At 42.4% G+C, this 26,940-nt stretch overlaps 1 long non-coding RNA gene across 1 annotated transcript in view; it reads left to right on the top strand.

Moving 5' to 3' along the window:
* The first annotated feature begins 7,259 nt into the window (after positions 1–7,259).
* LOC111819955 (uncharacterized) overlaps positions 7,260–26,940 on the top strand; it is a 37,359-nt gene continuing 17,678 nt past the window's right edge. The window contains exons 1-2 of the long non-coding RNA XR_002823529.1: positions 7,260–7,525; positions 9,332–9,382. This is a non-coding gene — a long non-coding RNA (uncharacterized LOC111819955). The remainder of the gene's footprint in view (positions 7,526–9,331; positions 9,383–26,940) is intronic.

Genomic DNA, 26,940 nt, shown 5'->3' with positions numbered 1-26,940 from the left:
TTTTACATTTAGAAATCCGTGGTTTGAATCTTGCCTGAGGCTTTACTTGGTCTTTTGATGGTCTTTGACCTCTGTGGACTTAAATTTTCCTCAGTTTCATTATGAAAAGACGCTCCCTTGTGTTGGAATGTTCTGTGGTCTCCTCGAGGCAGTGGTTCTTAACCATAACTGAACTTTCTTTTTTATTTTTTTATTGTACTTTAGATAAAGGTTTACAGAAAAAACTAGCTTCTCATTAAACAATACACGTATTGTTTTGTGACATTGCTTACCAACCCCACGAAATGTCAACACTCTCCCCTTCATGACCTTGGGTTCCCTGTTACCAGCTTTCCTGTCCCTTCCTGCCTCCTAGTCCTTGCCCCTGGGCTAATGTGCCCCATTAGTCTCATTTTGTTTTATGGGCCTGTCTAATCTTTGGCTGAAGGGTGAACCTTGGGAGTGACTTCATTACTGAGCTAAAAGGGTATCCAGGGGCCATACTCTCGGGATTTCTCCAGTCTCTGTCAGGCCAGTAAGTCTGGTCTTTTTTTGAGTTAGAATTTAGTTCTACATTTTTCTCTACCTCTGTCCATGACCCTCTATTGTGATCCCTGTCAGAGCAGTCAATGGTGGTAGCCGGGCACCATCTAGTTGTGCTAGACTCAGTCTGGTGGAGGTTGTGGTAGTTGTGGTCCATTAGTCCTTTGGACTAATCCTTCCCTTGTGTCTTTGATTTTCTTCATTCTCCCTTGCTCCCAAAGGGGTGAGACCAGTGGAGTATCTTAGATGGCCACTCACAAGCTTTTAAGACCCCAGGCGCTACTCATCAAAGTAGAATGTAGAACATTTTCTTTATAAACTATGTACCATAACTAAACTTTAGCTTCACCCGAGGAGCTTTAAAAAAACTGGAAGCCTAGATTCCACTCCCAAAGAGTCCGATGTAGTTGGTCTGCAACACAGCTGGGCAACAGTATAGTTTAAAAGCCCCTCACCCCAGCAGGCGATTCTAATGTGCAGCCACTGCCCCGGGAAAGGTAAGGAGCTCTGGTGGCACAAATGGTTTCCTCTTGGCTACTAACCAAAATGTTGGTAATTCAAACCCATCCAGCAGCACTATGGAAGAAAGGTCTAATGATCTGCTTCCATAAAGATTACAGCCAAGAAAACCTATGGAGCAGCTCTACTCTGTAACACATGAACACCTGGGGTTTGCCATGAATCAAAGTTGACTCTAAGGTAATTTTTTTTCTCTGCTAGGGAAAAGTCAAAGCCAAATGAGGCACTAATTCAGGGCCTGAAACCCCTCTTTAGGCCATTTCTGTTGATGAATAAGCTCCTGTATTTTGAGATCACTTCACCTTGAATAAAGGAAGCCTGGTGGTGTACTGGTTAAGCACTTGGCTGCTAACTGAAAGGTGGTGGTTCGAACCCACCAGCCGCTCCACAGGAGAAAGATGTGGCAGTCGGCTTCCATAGAGATTGCAGCCTTGGAAACCTTATGGGGCAGTTCTCCTCTGTCCTGTGGGGCCGCTGTGAGTCAGAATCAACTCGACAGCAATTTATTTTATTTTTTTAGTGGCATCCTGAATAGGAATCCCTGAGTGGCTCAAATTGTTAAGTACTCAACTAGTAACTTAAAGGTTAGTGGTTCAAATCTGCCGAGGCACCTCGAAAGAAAGTTCGCAGACTTGAAAATGCTATAGAGTGCAGTTCTACTCTGCACATGTGGGGTCGCTGTGACTTGGAATCCACACGATGGCAACTGGTTTGGTTTTTGTTATTGGACTGTGAATTCTAGAGTAATTTTTGTATTCATGTGTAAGGCAAAGGAGTTGGAAATACTCATGAGAACAAATGAAAAGGATAAGCCACTAATCCTGGAGGTCATTACCCAACCCTTTCTGTGCCAACTAGGACACGGTGCTGGCCACACATCCTAGGAGCCAAATGTCACAATCATCTGTGCTTTACTTATAAAGAGAATTGCAAATAGATAGGGAGCGAAATCCTGAGATAATAAGGTTAAGAGATCGTGATTAAATCAGACGAAACAGCTGGAAACCCTTCCTTAGAAACACTATCATTTTAAACAATTAGAGGAAAGCATTCTCTCTCTTGTTATTTACTGAAATGCTAGCTAGCATTTAACACAGGGTGTAATGGAACTGCTCAAAGGGGAGTAAAAGGCTCTTAAATACAGTGGCATTTTAGACAGATTCTTTACAAGACTTTATGAAATTGGGCATCAAATCTTGTTTATTACACTATCTTCTGTACATGGGACATATTAAGTGCTTAGTAAATATTTGAGCAATGAAGGAAGGAAGAGAGAAAGTGAGGCGGAGTGGAAGGGAAGTGATAAACATAAAGTAGCAAAAAAACTCCAAAATCAAACCCGTTGCTGTCAAGTTGATTCTGACTCATAGTGACCCTACAGGACAGAGTAGAACTGCCTCAGTAGTATTTCCAAGGAGCAACTGGTGGATTCGAACTGCCAATGGGACAGTAACAAACATTGTGCAAGCAAAGACTTGGAATGTGTTTGTGAAGAAGCCTGGGCTAGCTTCCTGGAGGAGAGAGGCCCCATTGATCCCAACGATCCCAGATTAGGCTGTCATAAACCTGAGGCCCAGATGACGGTCTAGCTGAGCAAAGATTTCAAGAGTGAGCCTGGTCAAGACCAGCATAAGAACTGCCCAACTGAGACCAGCCCAAACTGTGAACGCATAGGAATATAAGCTATATAAATAATTGTTATTTTAAGCCACTAAATTTGGGAGTGGTTAGTTATGCACCCTCTAATTGCTATTAGTAGTTATCACTCTCACTGTAGCTAACTAATGACTATTGTTTAAAAATAATCACGGGAAGATTTTATCAAGATCTTAGTATGTGCCAAGTACAATGCTAAGTAATTTACATGCTTTTTCTGATGTAATCCTCACAACAACTCTTTAAATGGATAAGTGTAGGTATCCCCATTGTTTTAATATGAAGAAACTAAAGTTTGGAGAGATTAAATAGGTTCCCAAAAGTTACACAATTAAGTACCGTATATCTTTTGCAAATAACGTACATGTTGTATGCTTTTTTGCCAACTGTGCTACCCCCCGTGTGTTATTTTTGTAAGCGTGCTATGCCAATTTTTTTACATGTTGCTGACTTCAGTTGATGCTACCAAAAAAAAAAAAAAAAAAAACTCATTGCTGTGGAGTTGATTCTAACTCATAGCAATCCTACAGGACAGAGTAGAACTGCCCCATAGGGTTTTCAAGGAACAGCTGGTGGATTCAAACTGCCGACCTTTAGGTTGGCAGTCAAGCTCTTAACCACTGCACCACCAGGGCTCCCCATTGACACTAAGAAGACATAATTAAACTATGAAATCAGCAAACCTAACATAACTTAATGGTTTCACTTAAGACAATCTGATAAAGCTTTTACATTCAACAGTTGAGCTAATGAGCTATAATTACCAGCTTAAATTAATAGAAACAAACGCACAGTTTCAATTGTTTATCTTCCAATTACCAGGTGTTATGAATTGAATTAAAGCAAAAAAAAAAACAAATGTGTGTCCACTTAGCTAGGCCATGATTCCTAGTATTGTGTGATTGTCCACCATTTTGTGATCTGATGTGATTTTCCTATGTGTTGTAAATCCTGCCTCTATGATGTTAATGAGGCAGGATTAGAGGCAGTTATATTAATGAGGCAGGACTCAATCTACAAGATTAGGTTGTGTCTTAAATCAGTCTCTTTTGAGATATAAAAGAGAGAAGCAAGCAGAGACAGGGGGACCTCATACCACTAAGAAAGCAGAGCTAGGAGAATAGTGCATCCTTTGGACCAGAGATCCCTGATGCTGAGAAGCTCCCACAGCGGGGGAAGATTGATGACAACGACCTTTCCCCAGAGCTCACACAGAGAGACAGCTTTCCCTTGGAGCTGGCACCCTGATTCGGACTTCTAGCCTTGACTGCGAGAGAATAAATTTCTCTTTGTTAAAGCTATCCACTTGTGGTATTTCTGTTACAGCAGCACTAGATAACTAAGACACCAGGGAACTACCAAACTTAATCCATGACTTCTTGACCATGGTTTATACCCTTATTATACAATTATAATCAAAATTAACACTTGGGACTATTTTTATACACATAAGCAGGTGATTAAAGAAAATGAACAGAACAAAAGAAAATGAACAGAATGATATGATTTACCTGTAATATGGGAGGATAAGTAAATGAGGCCGAAACTCAATTCTGGACATATCATGAGACGTGAGACATGAGCGGTATATGCATGGGTGTGCTATGCCAGACCTGTTTTACTTAATTTCATCATTTCCGTGTGTTACATGCATAGGTGGGTTATTTACATGAGCATGTTCTTTGTGAAAAAATATGTTAGTGGCCCTAGAATTTGAACTCAGGTCAGTCTGCCCCACAACCCAAGCTTTTTAACTAGTGTATAGAAGAACAAGTCAGACTACAGGAGATGAATGTTTAGACTTTGTGAAGTTAGAGGTAATTATTGCCTCTCTTCCAGTTTGTCTCACAGAAAGACAAGCCCTCCAGAGGAAGAATCATGTTTTCTATCTATTTCAAATTCCTCAAAGACTCCCAATAGGTTTTGTATTGATTCCCTTTCTGTAGGCTGGGAGCTGAATTATAATGACCATGTAATTGTTTTTCTCTCACTTGGGAAGAAGATAGAAATAAGAAATTATGGCTGTTGACTGTTGTTTGCAAATAAATTCTTATCTATAATTGATATGCACCTTTCTCAGAAAGATAAATTTTAAAATATCAGTCAGAATTGACTCCACGGCAATAGTTTTTTTTTGTTTTTTGTTTTTTAGGGGAGGAGGGTAGTTAGAAATAAAGCCAGAACACTTTATGCCTTTGAAGTAGAAATTCAGTTGCAACCAAATCCTATTTATACCCAAGGAAGTGAGGGTGAGGGGGTGGCAGTCTTGCTTGAAAATAAGAAAAAAAAAATCTCAAAAGCAGAAGGTGAAACCAGTGTGGCTATAACATGATCTCATCTCCATGGCTACTGCTAACTGAACAAGGGTGTTGCTTATTCATTTCATTCTTGTATCCATTCATTCAAAAAGATATTGAGTACTTACTATATGTCAGGCAGTCCACTAGGAGCTGGGCCACAATCATCACCAATTCATAGTCCCTGCTGTCATGGTGCTGCCAATGTGGTAAGGTAGACAGTAAGCTTAGATTTTGATATTTAAAAAAAAGTGATCTGTTGATTAGTTTTTAACATATGAGATACCTTTATTGAGTTTCTTGTTTTTGCCCCAAAAGACTATTATTAAATCAATAGTGTCTTGCAATGGATGACATTTTACAATTGAGGAAATATAATATAATGCATGGAATGGTATATGTAAAGACATAAGTTTTCTTGAACCAAATGTAAGAAAAGCAAACTTGCCTAATACCTAATTGATTGAATTAACAGATCTTACAATTACTGCTTATTAAATACCTACCTAACACAAGGCAATCTGCTACATTAAAAAAAAATCTATCTAAATCTTTTATTTGCAAGTATCAGAAACCACTTTAAGCTATGTTAAGCACACAAAAAAGAGGGAATTTATTATAAGAATCCACGGACGAGAATGCAGCTAAGCTCAGAAAAGGCTGGAACTGAAAATGGAAATTCATCAAGAATATCTGTGTTTCTCTCTCTGCAGACTGATTATTTTGCTATGCAGTTCACCTACTGAATTTGGTTATACCATGTTGTTGTTAGGTGCTATCAAGTCGGCTCCGAATCCTAGCAACCATATGTACAAGAGATGGTCCTGCGCCATCCTCACAATAGTTATGTTTGAGCCCATTGTTGCAGCCACTGTGTCAGTCCATCTCGTCAAGGGTCTTCCTCTTTCTCGCTGACCCTTTACTTTACCAAGAATGATGTCCTTCTCCAGGGACTGGTCCCTCCCGATAACCATAGCTCATGGTCATACCATAGCTCCCAAATTTTAATATCTACTGTGTTCAGGAGATCAGCCTAGGTTGAACTTTCCTGTCTTAATCCTAGTTTCAAATTCCCAAGAGAGGGAAACTGACTGATGCAGCTTGGTGCATCTTGTTTCAATCAACTGCTGCTAGGCAGGTAATCCTGCATAGCTGGCCACCTTAAAACTCAGGCTGAAAACACAACCATTTATTATTTCTCATGAGTTTATGCATTGGTTGGGTGGTTCTCCCGATCCGGCCCAGGCTTGACTGAACTTGGCTAGACACACTCATGCGTCAGTTGGTGGGTTGCCTGGGAACCGGCTGGTTTAGGATGGTGTCTTTGTTTCCTAGTAACAGAACGATCACAAATGGGTGGTTGAGGTACTTCACTTCTGTGACGCTGCGTGGCATCTTGGAGTTTTCATTTGTGTTTAAAATTTAACACCGGAAATCTTGTACTGAGAGGTGTACTGTTGTTTGGTAAGGGCAATTTTTAATACCATCTTTAAAATTAAAGTATATTCTTTTAAAATTGTTTTAAAACTGAAAAATGAATCAAGACTGTTTAATTATCATTATTATACTCTTATTAGAATATTTTTGTCATATGGGGGGGAAGTGTTAAAAAAAATTATCTATTCCAGGTAATAAGCAAAGTAGATACCACTAGGCCTCTCTGGAATGGGCATATGGCTCAGTAAAAGCTAATCTATAGGCAGTTGTGGAAACCCTGGTGGCGTAGTGGTTAAGAGCTATGGCTGCTAACCAAGAGATCCGCAGTTTGAATCCACCAGGTGCTCCTTGGAAACTGTACGGGGCAGTTCTACTCTGTCCTATACGGTCGCTATGAGTCGGAATTGACTCGACAGCAATGGGTTTGGTTTTGGTTATTGGCAGTTGTAAGGACAAATACAAATAGAAGATAAGAGGTTTTAATTCTCCTTGTCGAAAATAAGGGAAGAGGCTCTCCCTTTCCCCTGTTCTTTCAGAATTCACTTTAGATAATTTGTGATTGTAAATTCTTTCTCCGTCTCTTTGAAAATATATAAATTTAAGGTGTTAACTCAAGGACCTGACAGCCACCTTTTAAAATGGTAACTTCAAGTGATCCTCCCCTACCCTCCAGTCTCCTAAAAGGTGATTAGCATAACCTCAGGTATCCTGCTATGAAGATACTACAAAATTAGCAATTTTATCTTGAATTCATGAATGTAATGGGCTGTATCCACTCAACTATATAAAGGGTAAGATTTCTTTCTGTCTTTGCAATCTCTTTAGCAGATTTCCTGTGATGCATCACATTCTGGTTTAAGCTTTTTCAATAATAAACCTTTTCTTTCTCTTCTATTTTTTGTGGAGAGGTTTTCTGGGTTGGGAGTAGATTTTGTTTTTAATTATATTTCCTCAACACAGTCCAACACCTCCATCCAGAGAAGGACATTGGACAGCACGGCCTAAATCAGTCCACCTCTCCATGCAGAATTTGAGCGGAAGACGCAGGAGAAAGCCAAAAGTTACAGGAACAGAGGTTGACAGCCTTGTGTGAGGTGTGTCATGGTGAAGTAAGGAAAGGATCATGTATTAACGCTTAGCACTGCGTTAACACCCACCTTTTTCACTGTGCTCCCCATCCTGTGATGGTAGGAATAATGAGTAAATGTCTTAGAGGAAGATGGACTTCAAGGGACCAACTTCCCCAGCCTACTTCCATCCCTGCCAGCTTTGAGGTGGTAGCACAAGGAGTAATTAACAAGAATCTCTGAAAGGGGAAGGTGAACCTGACAGACACAGGTGGGGCTGCCAGGCCCAGCTTCCCTTTCCCGGTGAAGTTTTCTCCTTCCATTGTCAACCTCAGGGGAGTTTGCTTCTTTTGAGGAAAATGGGAGTCTTACAAATTTACAGAGGTCTCCAGTGGGGAAAGAGATAGATCCTTGAGTCTGATGATTAAATGATCACTCCTAACAATAGAACAGGACCCCTGCTGGCACAGTGATTAAAGCACTTGGCTGTTAACCAAAAGGTTGGTGGTTCAAACCCACCAGCTGCTCTGCAGGAGAAAGATGTGGCAGTCTGCTTCTGAAAAGATTTACAGCCTTGGAAACCCTATGGGGTAGTTCTACCATGTAGGGTCACTACGAGTTGGAATCCACTCGATGGCAATGGGTTTGGTTTTTTGGGTTTAGTAACAATAGAGGGTCAGAGAAAACAAGGGAACATTCAGTGAGATGGATTGACACAATAGCCACAACAATGCACTCACACACACATTCCAACTATCATGAAGACGGTACAGGGCCGGGTAACTGTCATACGTAAGGTCGCCATGAGTCGGAGCCAAGTCAACGGCAACTAACTACAACAGTAACTATGTTGTCGTTGTTAGGTGCCACTGAGTCGATTCCAACTCGTAGTGACCCTGTAGGACAGAGTAGAACTGCCCCATAGGGTCTCCAGGGAGCGGCTGGTGGATTTGAACTGTCGACCTTTTGGTTAGCAGCCGAGCTCCTAACCACTATGCCACCAGGGCTCCAACAGTAACAATAGAGAGTATTTTTAGTTGAGTGGTTTACAAATAAATGAAGTAGGCACAGGGCAGGAAGGAAAGAAAGCAACAGGGATAAATGCTTAGCAGCAAAATGAAGAGGAATCTACTCTCCCAAAGAACGGGTTAGTTGGCCTAGGGAAACCCAAAAGAGTCATGAAATTTGGCAAATGGAGTTTCCCATTTTGCTCTTCAACTAAATTTCAAATTACTTATCTCAAACCACAGTGACGTTTGCACACTCTTAAAGGGTATCACAAAATGCAAGCTTGGTGGGATGCAGGCATCTGAACATAAGGGACTGCAGACTGACTTGGCTAAACACACACAGCATGAAGATGAGCTGCGGGAGAAAAGGAGAGAGAAATGTCATCCGTGGTCATTGATATGACTGTTCATTCACCATGAAGGCAAAGTAATATAATTTTACATCAGTAGGCAGGTGCCGGAGTTTAGACATTTAATAAGTCAGTTTTATAATTGCTTAATTTAATTGCAGATCTTTTCAGAATAGTTTTCCATCGTGGCTATTTATTCTAATATTCAATAAAATTGTTCTTACTGTAATGTGACCTGCTTTACTTGTTTTACAACTGCACTAATAATAAAGCACGTCTTCCAAATCCTATGAAGACATGTTATGTTGATAAACCAAACCAAAAAACCATACCCACTGCCGTCGAGTCAATTCCGAGTCATTAATAAGGTTAGTATAAGCTCACACAAACCAGCTACAGTTTCCAACTGCTGTTATAATGATGCAGGCTAGTGGAAAATAGGTTTTGATTGCATTAACCAAATATCTTTACAGGTTCCAACGATTCCAGCAGGAGAATAACGTACAATCTGTCTAATGGAAAAGGTATGTTTTCAAAATACATAAATGCCAATGATAGAGAATCTAGAAGATTAAAAACTATATAAAGAAGAAAATACCACTTATGTCTAATTCATCTCACTTTTACTCATTTCCTTCCAATCTAAATACTTATGCTTAAGTATCAGGAGGAAGTAATGTTGTGAACTTCAAGAGACTATAAAAATAAAATCAGCTGCTGTTGAGTCAATTCCAGCTCATGGTAATGTGGAAAAGACAACAGAATCAATATCAATTGTTATTTTCATTATTATTTGATGACTATCTCCCTGTCTAGACTGTAAACTCCATGCAGGTGGGAACCATATCTGCATTTGATCACTTATTTTATCTGTGATATCTAATAGCACCTAGTACAGTGCCTGAGTTCAATTACTATACATTGAATGAATGACGTGTATCCATTAAGGTTCTAAGTTGCAATCAACAGAAGCCAACCCTGGCTGATTTAAGCAGAACATGAATTCATTAAAAAGTGACTGGGTAACTCATAGAATAGTTAAAAGTCAGAGGTTTCAGCTTAGAAGCTACAGCCAGGAACAATGTCCCAGATCACATCAAACTATCCTGGTGAAGCAGCACTTGGGCTGCATCCTGCAACACTGATCCACTGATACCCCATCATCACAGGCCCGATTCCCCAACTCTGGACTTCGCTATGATTGCCTCTGGCAACTGAGGGTGGCGCCTGCGGCTGCCGCTCAGCACCAGCACAGATCCAGGAGGCTCCTGCTGGTTGTGCATTTCCATACCACCTTCCAATCCAAAGTTTGGTGTGGGCACAACTGGTCAGCCGGGTCGAGGTCAAGTACCTCGCTGCAAGAAGGAGTGGAAAAACAAGTTGTCATTGTCGTTGAGTCAATTCCAACTCATGGCACTCCCACATGTGCAGAGGAGAACTTCTCCATACGGTTCTCAAGGTGGTGACCTTTCGGAAGCAGACTGCATGACCTGTCTTCAGAGGTGCCTCTAGGTGGGTTTGAATGTTTCAGCTAGTAGTCAAGTGCTTAACTGTTTGCGCCGCCCAGGGACCCAGGAAAAACAAATAGATGGCATTTTAAGATACTAATGGGAGGAGGGTTTTGTCTTATGAAAGGTGGATTCTTCACACATAGGAGGGGGTTTTAGATGTTGGGAAGACAAAAATAGTGATACATGCCACTAGTTGGCTGCTCTACATCACTATGCTAACTTTGTTTTCCCCACACTTACACTGCCAAAACAAACAAGGAACAACAGCAGCAAAATAAAACGAACCAAATCAACAAAAACCTCACCTAATATAATACAAATATACCTCATAATATGGAAAAGGTTTTCGTCTCCTTCCCCATAAGCATTGCCACAAAGTCATTTCAGTGTCCAAATCCAGCTCCAGGTCTAGGTCTCTGAGTGTCTCTAGCCCTATCACAAGCCTGTCTCAATCTTCCTTATTCTATGCACTAAATGGTGGAGCTCCCTTCTCTAGGAAGGAAACATCTGGGGTGGAGCAGAAATGTTCCCCCTCTAACAATAATGTTGTTGTTAGTTGCTGTTGAGTCGATTCTGACTCATGGCCACCCCAAGTGTGCAGAGTAGAATTGCTCCATATGGTTTTCAAGGTTGTGATCTTTTGGAAGCAGATCATCAGGCCTTACTTCCAAGGCGCCTCTGGGTGAGTTTGAACCATCAAACTTCCAGTTAGTAGTCCAGCACTTAACCATTTATGCCACCCAGGGACTCCTAACAATAATGACCCATTGACTTTGAGTCAATTCCAACTCATAGCGATCCTATAGGACAGAGTAACTGCCCCATAGGGTTTCCAAGGCTGAAATCTTTATGGAAGCAGACTGCCACATCTTTCTCCCGAGGAGTGGCTGGTGGATTTGAACTTCCAACCTTTCAGTTAGTAGCTGGGTGCTTTAACCACCATGCCACCAGGGCTTCTGTCTAACAACTTCTGAATGAGTAGGCAGAAACTACTCAGAGGTTGATGTGCCATGTGTCCTATGGCTTTGTCCAGCCAAATCCTTTACACTGTAAAGCCTATTTCAAGTCTTCTTGATCCACCTCAACAGGAGTTAATTTACTCTGTCTCCTCCAGACAGAACAGCAGCAAAGAACCCCAGCAGCATGGCCATGATGGGTGTTAGGAGCTATTCAGTATCACTGGGCTGGGGAGGAGGGCAAAGCTGAGGTAAAAAATTAAATTTGATTAGTAGCCCAAGAGTAGTGAATTCAAAAGGAGATAAGAAACATAAGAGAACTGGGCAGTTGGGGCCTGAGGCAATCTGAAGGGCGGAAACCTTGCCCAGAAGGGCAGCTGTTACTCAGCTCCAGCCAACTTTTGCCATATGGAGCTGTAAGAGTATAGTTGCCAGATTTTCCCAGTTTTCAAGAGAAGCCAGAAATAGAAATTTTCTGTGAAAACTCCCAATTTTTGAATGTTGCCACCTCACTTCTTTCATAATCATTGGTTTTTAATTTGTCCCACAGGCCATAGGCTTGTGTCCCTTGCTAGACCACAGGAAGTCATCAAGCATTATGACATCCAACCTTAGTTTGTCCTGTGAGGCCTTGACCAATTTCCTCCTCAGTAAAATGTGGTGAGAGGCTCCGCCTCAGAGCTGTTATGAGTATTTAATACAGCGGAACCGTTCCCGACATGTAGTAAGTGGTAAGAGTCACCTCATGAAGTGGCTGGCAGAGTTTAACTGTTGTCCTTCATAGAGGCAGCCATCAATATTGGCAGTTCTCACAGCTCCCGTGAGGCCTCACAGAGCCACTCCATTGGCCGTGCCTATTCCTCTGGGGAAAAGGTCACAGAAGCCACAGAAGTCTGACAGAATCCCATGCTCGCTTTACCAGGATGCATCAGAGGCCCACATGATAGAAAATTAGCGTGGAGTCTTAGAACCCTGTTGTTGTGTGCTGTTGAGTTGGTTCCAACTTATACTGACCCTATAGGACAGAGCAGAACTGCCCCATAGGGTTTTCTGGGCTGTAATCTTTACAGGAACAGATTGCCAGGTCTTTTCTCCTGTAGAACCGCTGGTGGGTTCAAATAACTGACCTTTTGTTTAGCAGTTAAGCGCTTAACAATTGAGAATCTTTAAGCTGCAATAAGTGCATGTTCTAAACAGGTGTTTGTTTCTAGTCTAATCTCTAGATAGGATATGAGTCTCTATTTGGCACAAATGGTTAAGCTACCAACTACTAGCCAAAAAGTTGGTAGTTCAAATCCACTCAAAGGCACCTCAGAAGACAGGTCTAGTGATTGGCTTCTGAAAGGTCACAGCCTTGAAAACTCTACGGAGCAGTTCTACTCTGCACGTGGGAGGTCGCTGTGAGTCGGCGTTGACTGGATGGCAAATAACAAGACAAATCTCTTTCAGAACAATTCTTTCCCTTTAAATGGTCTGCTGATTACTGCCACGGGCAGCTTTCACAAATGCATGAGGGATATCTATATGGGATCAAGGTGACAATAGCAACTTGAAAGATTAGATAGGAAACTTGGGCAGTGGGGGAGGAACAACTCAGAAAAGGAGGGTGAGAATGGATGCACAACTCGAAGAATATAATCAATGTCACTGAATTGTGCATAAAGAAACAGTTGAATTGGTGTATGTTTTGCTGTGTATATGCTCAACCAGAAAACACAACAACAAAAATGCCTGGGTGAAGTGATGGGAAATTGATGCTGGGAGCCCATGGTTCCCAAGCATCTCTGTTGAAGACTAATCTCGTCAGGAAGGGGCCAGATCAACTAAGGAAAGCGGCTGGATGTTTCCAAAGATGAATTTAAATTGCAACTGAAAGGCATTTACCAGTCCTGGAAAACACGGGAAGACAGTGAGTGAATTGCTTTATTTATCTTCAGACTGGCAAGTCAGTAATCTGTCAGGGGGATGGGAAAGTCAAATCGGGAGATAGCACGGGTTTGCAGAAACATAATCCAGTGATTGTTAGCCACACAGACTGACGCTCTAGAGGAGTAAACAATGGGTCCCTCCAGATAGCATTTGTTGGGCCTAGTCACTTGATTTCAGTCTTTGCAGTGTTCCATAGATGCTTATGAAACAGGTCCCTGACGCCCACCAATAGAGAGCTTTTAATTACAGCATTAAAATGGAAAAAGGTAGGCACAGAAATCCCAAATGGTGTCACCTGACGTAAATATAAGAGTGCAATGCCCAGTGACCAAAGGCAGAGCTCAGAAATGGTTTTGATAAAATGAAATGGTTTTGGTACCCCCTGAACATAATTTCATGGGTGTTGACTTTAAGCTGTAGGGAAATTTCTGTGGAGTTTGTAAACAAACAGAAGCAAATGCTTTTTAGAAGTGGTTGCTAGATAAAAATATTCAATTCAGTTCAACTGACATGTATTGCATCCAATTTTTTGTTTTTATTTTTTATTTAAACCCCAATCTGTCTAACGAGATTTAAGAAGGAAAATGTATTAGCAACTACCCTGCAAAAAATAGCACGAGTAGCAAGTGGGGTACTGAGATACGGAAAGGACCTCCATCTCCAGGGACACTCACCACCTAGAAGGAGAGAAAAGGCTATTTGCATCAGTCAGAGTTCTAAGCCGCAAGAATAAAAATCATTTATTTTGGTTATCTGTTGCTGTGTAATGAACCATCCCAAAATTTAGGGGATTAAGATAACAGTTTATGGTTCTTTCTCATGGTTCTGAGGGTTGACTGGGCCCAGCTGGATGGTTCTGGCTTAGTTTCTCATGGTTGGAGACAGGTATTGGCTGGGTATGTAGTCATCTGGGAGTGCCTGGGTGGGGCAAACAGTTACTGTGCTCGGCTGCTAACCAAAAGGTTGGAGGTTCGAGTCCACCCAGAGGCTCTGCAGGAAAATCAGCCATTGAAAACTCTGTGGAGCTCAGTTCTCCTCTGACACACATGGGATCACCCTGAGTCGGATTGACTTGTCGGCAACTGGTTTAGTTTTGGTTTGTTGGTCATCTAAGAGCTTGACTGGGCTGGTTGTCCAGAACGACTCACTCAGGAGGCTGACAGTGGATGCTGGCTGTTGACTGGGATCTAAGCTGAGACTGACAACCTGTGTGCCTACACAGATCCTCTCCATGTGGCTTAGGCTTCTCATAGCATGGCAGCTGGGCTCCAAAAAGGAGCTTCCCAAGAGCAAGTGTGCCAAGAGGCCACAAGGCTTCTTATGACTTAGCCTCGGAAGTCACACACCGTCACCCCACCACATTCCGTTGTGAGCCAGTTATAAGAACAGCCCAGAGTCAAGGCGAGGAGACAAGGCTGTGGATACTAACAAGTGAGGCTCACAGAAAGGCTATCTTTGGAGGCCAGCTACCATACCACTCCAGCAGTTTTAAACAGAAAAAGACTGTGTTAAAGTAAAAGGCAACTTAGAGACACTTGAGGAAAGCAAAGGAGCCAGGCTTGCAGGCTGCGTAGTCAGGGAGAGTGCCCCAACTATAATGCAAGGCTTATCTAGCAGGCACCACTAGGGCATAGACACATGATGCTAACCTCTGTGTGCTTGAACTTCTGCTGCTACTACTCTTGAAAGCCAGACACTTTCACTCCCACCCTCTCTGCAGAAGTGACTCTCAAGTGCGGCTGGCATCCTCTCGTTGCTCACTTTTGAATAGCCATCTTGAACTGGTGCATCAAATTAGTGGAGTATAGGTCACATGGTTGAGTCCCTGCTAAAAAAGAGACAGGGAAAACAAGATCCTAAGTTCTTCCTTGGGCAGGCAGAAGCCAAAAGGTGTTTACTTAGAAATCCAAGCCAGATTCTAGGAAGTCTTCAGCCTCTATCTTCCTCTGCTCCCACATCCACTCTGATGATCAGGTCACATCAATCCTATTGAAAATAAAAGTCTCTGAAAGTCATCCATCTTTTTCAGGCCGACTGCAACAGTCTTGATGCAGGCATGGATGAAACTAGTTTACTGAGTAGGATTGCGAAATTTGTTTTTCTTAATTTTAAAAAATAATATGTTAATTTATTCAAATACCTACAAATAAAAAGGGTTTCTTGCCATGAGGTAGGCCCATCCCATTTATCTCCTACCTTTATACGTTGAACTTGGGCAAACTCTTCTTCGCCTCAATATCTGCATTTGTTGAAAGAAGCACGTGGACTGCATGTCCTCTGAGATTCTTTCCCACTGTTTCAATGAGCAGATTTTCTGGAAATACCAAAGAAGACTGAAAAAACAAGAAAAACCAGGCACTCTGTGTCGCATCCCTACAGACTGGAATGATCATGAACTCTTGCATGCAGAGATTTTGGGCTTTCGTCAAGCACTTCATCCCTTTGTCACAGAGATTGGGACTGGATGCGCTTCAACCCTGCCGCCTGAAGCCATGCCTTTTTTGTGCCCTGCAGTAAATCCGTATCGTCAGAATTTCTGATTACCTTCACCTCCCAAAATAGAAACTCATTCTCCTCTTCCCATTCCAGGCTCAACAAAATAGGGATCTGATTAAAACTTGATAGGAGGGAAAGGGATCCTTTAGCAATTTTTATCTTCCCTTTGCCTTTTACGCTGTTGGTTTTGTTTCTTTTTAATCTTAAAAATTTTTGCACACGTTAGAACTATTTTTTTCTCCTGCACTCCTTAGAAGGAGACTTGCATGTTATGGGAAAAGCTTGGACTATTACAAAGATACTAAAAATCCTTTATTGCCCTAGTGTGCTGCAGGAATTTAACAACACAATGTCTTATAATAATTCACTGAAAGTTGTTGAACACAATGGGAACGTGTTTGTAGAGGTACAAAAGCCTAAGGGCACCTTTTGTCATCAATGTGTTCTCACCTGTCTGTGAATAAGAATAAAGCCTCAATATTGGGAGTCCAACCCTACAGCACTTTTTCTCTCAAGGATATCTCAAAGGATACTCTTGAGAATATCTCTCCAAATCATGTACAAAAATATTTTTAGACTGTCTATATGTCTGTAGATCTTGCCACAACATTATACACAACAAAGATGAAATTTGACCATGGGCCAACAATGGAAACTTCCAAGAATTAAACAAAGAATAAAAAGAGTGTGCAGAGTTTGTTGAGATTTCAGGGATGGATTTTAAATATTTTGTTCTGATTTTTTAAGGGAGTGGTAGAATTGGTGGTGGGGATGAGACTGGTGGAAAGAGGCATCCAGGTCACCCAGAACAATATCAAGTGCCCACATTACAAGATAGGATGTCAATAGATACTCCAGAGTCAGAAAAGCATATGTCCAGGATTTTAATATATTCCCAATAATCACATGCTTTTTTAGCAAAACATATTATCTGGGCCTAATGAGTAGCTCCCTCTGGCTTGTCAAATTCTTCCAGAAAAATGTATTCTCCTTTTACATTTTCTCTGTTGATAAGTATTTATTGAGCACCAGTTATGGTCTAGACAGTGTTCTAGGTGCTGGAGATACAAGAGTAAAGAAAAATAGATATGATCTCTGACTTTAAGGTGTTATAGTCTAGGAATATAATACATAATTCAAAAATAAATGAATAAGATAATATCAGATGCTGATACGCATTACAGAAGAAAAATAGGGATCACCTCCCTAACGTATCTTCATCTGTGAAATGGGGATATAATCCCCAGGAAAGCAAGGTAATGTATGTAGAGCACCTGAACATAATAAAAGAATAAACACAGACAGTGAGTGTGCCATAAATGTGTGTGCACACACGCGCACAAACACACACACACACATTTTATAATAATGAAATTACCTTGGCATGAGATTGAAGCAAAGAGGGGACAAAGTATAAAACTTGTGCAATTCAGTTTTTCTCGCAAGATACAAAGAGCTGTAGTTTATGAAGATTCTGCAACAGAAGCATAAATGGAAGTACTAGAAATGGCCATCGCCCACTGGCATGAGAAAGGCATCCTCATCACACCCTTCACTCACTAGGGGACTGGAGACGCTAGCCTCTCAGCTACAGGCCCAAGAACCCACTGCCGCCCCTGTCTGTCCCCACCTGGGTAAGGATCACTTATTGCACATTGCTAGGCACTTGAAGTGCATTCTTTCAGTTAATCCTCGCAGAAACCCCCTGAGATAGGGAATATTAACCTCTTTTTCCAGATAGGGATCTTGAGGCTCCCAGGAGTGAGGCAAATTGTTTTAGGCTGCACATCTAGTGAATGACAGGTCTGGGATCAGCACCCAGGTATGTCTAACCCCAAGGCCAAGGGCTTTGGCGTGTGAAAGAGTGGTTAAGAGTCTATTTTTCCTCTCTGGATGTATATGTATTGTTTAACGGAACAGTACTCCAGTTCTTTCAATTTTTGAACTTTTTTTATTGAAATAAAATAAAAATGCATACATACTCATTATCCAAAAAAACAAAAAATAGATAAATAAAAAGAGGAAAATGAAAGTCATCTGTAATCCTACAGCCCAGAAATAATCATTGTTAACACTTATGTGCATTCCTGCAGGATTTTCTGTAAGAGTGTGTACATGCATACATACACACAGATGTTTTTCTCTACTGTAATGAGGTTCTTGTATTTGCATTTTTTTAACTTCATGTATTGTGAACAGCTTTCTAAGAGAATAAAATATTTGTGTATCATAACTTTTACTCCTATAATCATGATTCAAAAGCAGTCACATTTTTAAGTCATTTGCTTGTTAATTTCCCAATTGCTTTTCAGAAACTTGTACACTTTATACTTCCATCAACGATGTATGACAATGCATTTTCCCTATATTTTCACAGACACTATATTTTCTTTTATTTTTATTTTACTGTTTTAATTGACCAAAAAATATTTAGTTATCATTTTGATTTGCATTTATTGCTTACTGCTAACAAATATTTTTTTCATCTGTATACAGGCCTAGGCTGCACCCATCCTTTGCTTATATATCTCTTTGGGGGAGTTGGTCTTTTTTTCCCCATCGATTTGTCTTTTTTTGTCCCATATGTTAAACACATGATATTTCTAGCACGTTTGAGCCCAGATGAGCGAATATGCAACAGCCAGATATAGGGACAGGATCAGAGGCTCTGGATAATTAAACAGCTTGGTGGGGCGGAGACATCCAGCAGTGTGAGTGCAGCCATCACTGAGTAGCTTTCTGGCCGGTACATATCTGGGAGCCATCCTAGGTAGAATTTCATTGTTTTTTTCACAGCACTTTGTTGGATCTAGAGTCTCTCTGATCCACTTTGCCTTTGCCCTGCTAAAGATGGATCACCCCGAGCAAAAGTAAGTTGGGTTGATTCAATAACTTGACTCTTTGAAAGAAAGATAAAATGGGAACTACTTGTCTTAGTCTTATATTTTACTGATTAATGAGGGCGCAAACATTTGGGTCTGTAATTTTAATGTCAGCAGGGATAGATATGTTTGCACAAAAGACAATGCCAAGTGATTGCTGTTCATCCACCTGATCTGTTTTTAAAGACTGCTCCTCTAGTTGCAGAAGCCCTGGTGGCGTAGTGGTTAAGTGCTACAGCTGCTAACACGGTCGGCTGTTTGACTCTATCAGGCGCTTCTTAGAAACTCTAGGGGGCAGTTCTACCCTGTCCTATAGGGTCGCTATGAGCCAGAATCAACTTGACGACAACGGGTTTTGTTTTGTTTTGTGGTTTATCCTAGTTGCTGGAGTCCATAGGTGGTTGAAAGGTTAATAATGCTAGGCTGCTAACAGAAAAGTTGGAGGTTGTTGTCCACCCAGAGGCACCTGAGAAGAAATGCCTGGTGATCTGTTGCTGAAAAGTCAGCCACTGAAAACCCTATGGAGCACAGTTTTACCCTGACACATGTGGTTGAAGTTGACTCAAGGAGAACTGGAAATCTTAGCTATAACTTCTATATTATCGTTTAAGAGCAATTGTGGGGCAGGGGAGTAAAATTAGGGAGAACAAAACAGCTTCAGGAGGGTTAGCAACTATGACTGGATCTCCAGCAGTCACTGCACAATTTCCTTTGAGAGTCTCCAGTAGGTGTCTCACTTATGCTCACAATGGAGTTGTCATCTCAAAGATCACGTGATGTCAGCCAGGTTTCTCCTCTTCCCCTGGCTTTGGGCAATAATTTATATTGGAGGCTCTCCTTTCAAACACTGAGCCCAGGGGAATGGTGGCGTCCAGGATGAACCATTTACTGTGAACCGCTTGGCTGGGACGAGGCCATGTCTTTGTGCTACAACCATCTGACTCTTCGGAGTCTTACGGCTGGATTGGGATGATGAAACTTAGGCAATGAAAACATTATATGACCCACAGAAGAGTATGGCTGCAGAGATAACTTTGAGGTTGTCAATTTGGTTTATCTTGGGCCTGAGAAAGGGGGATTAGACAAGTCCCAGAGAAAAACTAAAAAAAAAAAAAAAAAAAGTACCAAGAAAAAGCATGGATACAACGGCATTTACATAAAATTATATTTATGTGTATGTATATGCAGTAGGCAGTGTTTTGTTCTGTTGTACACAGGGAGCCCCGGTGGTGTAGTGGTTAAGTGTTTGGCTGCTAACCAAAAAGATTGGCAGTTCTATTCCACCAGCCGCTCCTTGGAAGCCCTATAGGACAGTTCTCCTCTGTCTTATAGGGTCGCTATGAGTCGGAATGGATTCGATGGCAACAGCTTTGATGTTTTTGGTACATAGGGTCACTATGAGTCAGAACCAACCTGATGGCACCTAACAGCAACAACAATATGCATTTTAGAAAACAGATATAATTAGATTGGTCTCAACTAATTTTTGGCAGTATTGATTTTTGTGAAAAAGGCAAGTTATAGAATAATGAGTATAAAAACCAAAAAACCAAACCTGTTGCCCTGGAGTCCATTCTGACTCATAGCCACCCTAAAGGACAGAGTAGAACTGCTCTGTAGGGTTTCCAAGGAGAGGCTGGTGAATTCAAACTGCCCACCTTTTGGTTAGCAGCCATGACTCTTAACCACTGAGCCAACAGGGCTCTGTAATGAGTATAGTATGACTCTAATTTGATAAAAACAAATATAGATACTGCGTAGATATGTTGTAGGTGTATGCGAGAGCAAGGAGAAAGATGTGGAAGGATACACATTCATTTGTTAATACTGGGTATTTCAGAAGTGGTGTGGGAAGGAACAGGGAAGAAGCTGATTAGCTTTGTCTTGTATATTTTTTATTTCTCATGTTTCAACAAGCATGCATTACTTTTACAGCTTGAACAACTTTTGTTGCGTGCCATCGAGTCAATTCAGACTCATAGCAACACTAGTGACAGAGTAGAACTGCCCCATAGGGTTTTCTAGGCTGTAATCTTTATGGAAGCAGATCAGCAGGTCTTTTGCTCCTGTGGAGCTGCTGGGTGGGTTCTGACTGCCAACCTTTTGGTTAACAGTCTAACCATTACACCTCCAGGGTTCCCTGGAAAATATAGAACTAGTTTAATTAAATAACGGAGTTTTTTAAAAAAACTATACTCCCTTTTTAACAAAAAAAAGGAGTTTTTGATTAAAATGCATCTCTTAGGTTGAGTTTGTTACTTTTGCTTCTTTTGGCATATTCTAATACTTAGTACGGAGCTGATGTCTATTTTTATTGATTGCCAAATTAAAGGTGAACAAGCACTAACTTTGTAAGTGTCCCGAAGAAAACACAATCTTTTCCACAGGAAAGTACTTGCTTCCGAAGAACACTAGGTGGACCTGTAAGCGCGGCATAGAAATGTGACAACCCCCCACCCCACCCCCTAAAAACAAAAAATAAAAAAACCAAATCCACTGCAGTTGAATTGATTCCGACTCATAGTGACCCTATAGGACAGAGGAGAACCGCCCCATAGGGTTTCCATGGCTATAAATCTTCACGGAAGCAGACTGCCACGTCTTTCTCCCGCAGGGAGGCTGCTGAACTCGAACCTCGAACCTTTCGGTGAGCAGCTGAGCGCTTTCACCACCAGGGCCCTTCAGAAATGTGCAGAGGTGTTTATCTGCCACTTGAGCTGTGTGTAGGGAAAAGAGACTTTCTAATTTTCCCAGCAGAGATCTATTTCCTCTCATCGGAAGCGTTGCTGCGATGGTTGTTCAGGATTTGGAGGAATCTGCAAATTCCAGTGTCAGAGCTGAGAAATGTTTCAATAAGTGTTGCCCACTAGCCAGGAAAACACAGGCATTTCTGAAAATCAGTATCTTCAAGTTAGAATAAGCATAAGCGTCTCCAAAGGAGCCCTCCCTGATGGCTGCTAACCGAAAGGTGGGCGGTTGGAACCCACGAGCCCCTCTGCAGAAGAAAAGACCTGGCGATCTGCTCGCATGAAGATTTCACCCTATGGGGCAGTTGTGCTCTGTCTGATAGGGTTGCTGTGAGTCGGAATCAACTCGACAGCACACCACAAGAATCTTCTCCAGCAACCAAACTTTCTGAATTCATAAAGGCAGGAAAGCAGCAGGTCACACTCATAAGGCACAAGAACTATCTTTCTTGCCGTCTGTAACAAATAACTCCCCGACCGGAATTTTGGGGCACAGCCTGTGAGTGTGTAGACAGCAGGGAGCAGCGTCAGGCTCCAAGCTTTAACTGCAGCTCTGCAGGAAAGGGGGTTTGGGAAGAGGGAGTTGGCTCCTTTCCACTCTTTCTTCACCTGGTGACACCTGTGCACCCTTTCTCATGACCAGGTGGTCTGCCTGTGACAGCTCTCACCCACTGGCCCCTGCAGTAAGTCACTGGACGGATGGTTCGGGGGATGGTTGCTGTCCTGACTGCTGCGTGTACCTCCCTCTTGAGCTGCCCCCTCAACTAAGGAGGAGAAGCGTTCTTCAGCCAAGAATATGGAAGTCCTGGTTCTTCAGGGTCTCGCTCAAAAGTCACCCCTCCCTAAAGTCTCTTCTTTAACAGGAAGTCCCATTCAGTGGACATTCGTAGGTACCAGCACTGTCTTAGTCTTCTAGTGCTGCTCTAACAGAAATACCACAAGCGGATGGCTTTCACAAGGAGAAATTTATTTTCTCACAGTCTAGTAGGCTAGAAGTCCAAATTCAGGGTGTCAGCTCCAGGGGAAAGCTTTCTCTCTCTGTCGGCTCTGGAGGAAGGTCCTCATCATCATCAGTCTTCTCCTGGACCAGGAGCTTCTCTGTTCAGGAGAAAGGACGTGCTCTGCTCCCAGTGCTTCTTTCTTGGTGGTACGAGGTCCCCAATTCTCTGCTTGCTTCCCTTTCCTTTTATCTCTTGGGAGATAAAATGTGGTGCAGGCCGCACCCCAGGGAAACTCCTTTTACATTGGATCAGGGATGTGACCTGGGTAAGGGTGGCCTTACAATCCCACCCTAATCCTCTTTAACATAAAATTACAGTCACAAAATAGAGGACAACCACACAACACTGGGAATCATGGCATAGCCAAACTGATACACACATTTTTGGGAGGACATAATTCAATCCACGACAAGCACTGTGTTAGGCTCTTTTAAATACATTAAGTTATTCACTCCTTCCCACAGTGGGATGTGGTCATTATTATTGACTTAGTTCCCTAGTGGTGCTGTAACAGAAATAGCATAAGTGGGTGGCTTTAAAGAACAGAGATTTATTTTCTCACAGTTCCGGAGACTATAAGTCTATATCAGGATCTTGGTCGTGTAGATTCCTTCCTTGTAGGTAGCCCCTGAATTCCTTAATTCCTTGGCAATCCTCACATGGCATCTGTCTTCCCCTGTGTCTGTGTGTGTGTGCGCGTGCGTGCATGCGTGTGTGCGTATGCACGTCTAATCTTTTTTAATAACTCAGAAGTGATTAGATTTAGAACCCACCCTACTCAGGTATGGCCTAATTAACATAACAAAGAAAATCCTATTTCCAAACAGGATTACATCCACAGGTATTAAGGAGTTAGTATTTCAACACATATTTTGGGAGGACACAATTGAATCCATAGAAATTACTGTCCCTATTTTCACAGAAGAAACCGAGGCTCAGAGAGAGTTACTGTGGCCTAAGAAGCCACATCGAGGAAAAGGTAGAGCTGGGATCAGGACCCTGGTTGTTGGGCCACTGATTCTTTCTATTGTACATGTCAAATTAAGTGTCCCCTCCTTTACTCCCACAGCCCTTGACTTTCACTTGCATTGTGGGAGTGGTCACAAAGCTACCCCCTATGGTTAAGAGCTCAGCTGCTAATCCAAAAGTTGGCAGTTCAAATCCACCAGGCACTCCTTGGAAACCCTATGGGGCGGTTCTACTCTGTCCTACAGGGTCGCTATGAGTCGGAATGGACTCAACAGCAACAGGTTTGGTTTTTGGGTTTTTTTATGCCCTAGCAGTCAGTAACTTAGCACACACCTTCTTGCCTAATTTGATCACAGCCCTCTGCAAAATTAGAAGCCTGTGAGACCCACTCTCTGTGTTGATTGCTTCCTGTCTCTCCAGGGCTGTGTCCTGACCATAACTGGGGGGTATAGCTCCTTGTTTTCTTACTCAGTATATTCTTCTCTCTCAAAGCATAAAAGGAATGACTGCATCATGTTTACTTAGCAACAAATCGACTGGTTATACTTCAGCCCAACGTCTGCTTTGTTGTTGTTGTTGTGTGCCAGCCATCAAGTCGATTCCGACTCATAGGGACCCTGTAGGACAGAGGAGAACTTCCTCATAGCGTTTCTGAGGCTTCCATCTTCATAGCAGATTGCCACATCTTTCTCCTGTGGAGCAGCTGGTAGGTTCGAACCACCGACCTTTTGGTTAGCAGCCAACTGAGCACTTAACCATTGTGCCACCAGGACTCCTAACTATGCTTTAGCAGAAAGAAATTCTTAAGTTCTTTCAGTTGCGACAAATGTGAAGTTAGACAGCTGCAAGCTTCAGAACACTGGGTGGCACTGTCCTCCTTCACCTGTGACTTGTTTATAAAAAACTCGCTGCTGTGGAACCATTCTGACTCTTAGCGACCCCATAGGGTTTCCAAGGCTGTAAATCTCTATGGAAGCGAACTGCCTCATCTTTCTCCTGCAGAGCTGCTGGTGGTTTCAAGCTGCTGACCTTTCGGTTAACAGTTGGTGCTTTATAGGGCCCCTTTATTTTACAATAAAAAAAAATAAGGTACAAAAGGTTAAAGCACTGAGTTGCTAACCTAAAGATTGCGGATTCGAGTCCCCCCAGGGGTGCCTCAGAAGAAAGGCCTGGAGATCTACTTCTGAAAAATCAACCATTGAAACCTTATGAAGCACAGTTCAAGTCTGACACGCGAGATTGCCGTGAGTCAAAGTTGACTCGGCATTTGACAAAGGGTTGAGTTCTGAGACCTGCCCCCAAAGCCTTGCCTGGTTTGTTCACCCGGCAAGAGCAGACATTTCTGCTGGGATGAAGGCAACTCACTGATGTGTGGCATTCCTCCTGATGTCCTAGCTGCAGTGAGTGACTGCCCTATGGCCCCTTCCAGGGAGCTAACGTCCACAGGGCTTTTAGTCTGCCCTCAGCATAGACTGCCCTTGCTTTAAAAACATCTGCCAATTCCATGCTGATGATTTTCTAATTTCATGAGGGTTGCGGCTGCATTTATCACTTTTTCCTCCTTATTGCCCCCTCAATTTTCCTTTCTTCCTGTGAATTTTTTTGTTTTGGTTACAGTCCTTCCCGTACCCCTCGTGCATTTCTGTCCCCTCCTTTGACTCCTGTTGATCTTCCAAGAATGTCTCTACTCGGTCAGCGTTTAACTACTGTTTCTCCCCATGGCACGTTCTCTGCCCCAGTGATCAGTGGTAATAACAATGTTAGAAAGCGTAGTGGGAACTAGAGGAGCCAGTGCCAGGCGCTGTTTGGCAAGTGAAGCCTCCACAGAGATGATGGTGTGCCATTTTTATAGATGAGAATACTGAGGCCCAGAGAGGTTTAAGTCCCAACCTAAAACCATGCAGTTAAAAAGTAGCAACATCTGTATGATCATAAGTTTAGCGAGCTGACCATGCAGCCATCCATCCATGCATTCATCAATATTTATTGAGAACCTACTATGTGCTACCACCATACTAAGCAGGGGGTATACATTGTTGTTGTAGTTAGGTGCTGTTGAGTCAGTTTCGACTCATAGACCCTGTGTAAAACAGAACGCCACACTGCCTGGTCCTGCGCCATCCTCACAGTCGTTTTTATGCTTGAGCCTGTTGTTGCAGCCACTGTGTCAATCCATCTCCTCGAGGGTCTTCCTCTTTTTCGCTGACCCTCTACTTTACCAAGCATGATGTCCTTCTCCAGGGAATGGTCCCTCCTGATAACATGTCCAAAGTATGTGAGTTGAAGTCTCGCCATCCTTGCTTCTAAGGAGTGTTCTGGCTGTACTTCTTCCAAGACAGATTTGTTCATTCTTCTGACAGTCCATGGCATTTCAGTGTTCTTCGCCAACGCCATAATTCAAAGACACCAGTTCTTCTTTGGTCTTCCTTAGTCATCATTCAGCTTTCGAATGCGTACAAGGTGATTGAAAACACCAAGGCTTGGGTCAGGCGCACCTTAGTCCTTAAAGTGACGTCTTTGCTTTTTAACACTTTCAAGAGGTCTTTTGCAGCAGATTTGTCCAATGCAATGTGTTAATTTCTTGACCGCTGCTTCCACGGGCATTGATTGTGGATCCAGGTAAAATGAAATCCATACTGAATTCTGTAGTCTTTAATCTAAAATCTATGTCCTAGTCCTCAAGGGATTTGCATTCTGGGAGGGGAGAGATAGCAAACAAAGGAAAAGTCATAGTATGTCAGGGAGTGGTAATGCCACTTGCTGATGTGTGTGTTTACATGCCTGTGCATGTTATCTGACGTATGTGTTTACATGTATGTGCATGTTATTGGATATGTGTGTTTACATGTATGTGCATGTCATCTGGGTGGGTGTCAAGGAGGATAGGGCAGGAAAGACTAACATGTGCACTAATAACTGTGCACCAATAAAATATTTCGTATGATCATGATAGTTCGTTGAACTGCTTTCCTTCCCCTTTCCTGTCCCCTCCTCTCCAGAGAAGAGGAAGGGGTGAAGTTATGAAGCTGTGGAGGGCTGTTTTCCCATGGCACTGTGATGGCAGCTAGAGGTGATGGCTGGTCAGCGGGAGAGGAGCCCTGCAAGAGACCATTAATGGTTTAACCCGAGCTGCTAGCTCAGCATTAAAAGCAATTTCCCTAATGTGGGCTTGCTTATGCCCCTTCCCCCCATTTGCTTCAGAATGAAGCAGAAAAACTTCGGAGAATTGTGGTTTCTCTCCATGGGTTCTTATTAAGATTTCACTGCTAAACCAAAAGCTAAGAAGTTTCTTGAATACAATCAAACACTTCAAGGGATAGAGTAGCTGGGACAGGGGTCTGGGGACCATGGTATCAGGGGACATGTAGGTCAACTGGCATAACAAAGTTTATTGAGAAAGTATCCTGCATCACCCTTTGGTGAGTGGCGGCTGGAGTCTTAAAAGCTAGCGAGCGGCCATCTAAGATGTATCAATTGGTCGCAACCCACCTGGAGTAAAGGAAAATGAAGAACACCAAAGACACAAGGAAAGTATTAGCCCAAGAGACAGAAAGGGCCACATAAACCAGAGACTTCATCAGCCTGAGACCA

Source organism: Trichechus manatus, unplaced genomic scaffold (assembly GCF_000243295.1).
Source record: "Trichechus manatus latirostris isolate Lorelei unplaced genomic scaffold, TriManLat1.0 scaffold00022, whole genome shotgun sequence".
In the NCBI taxonomy this organism is placed as follows: Eukaryota; Metazoa; Chordata; class Mammalia; order Sirenia; family Trichechidae; genus Trichechus; species Trichechus manatus.
Note: the sequence above shows the minus strand (reverse complement) of the source record. Positions and strands in the feature narration are given on the sequence as shown.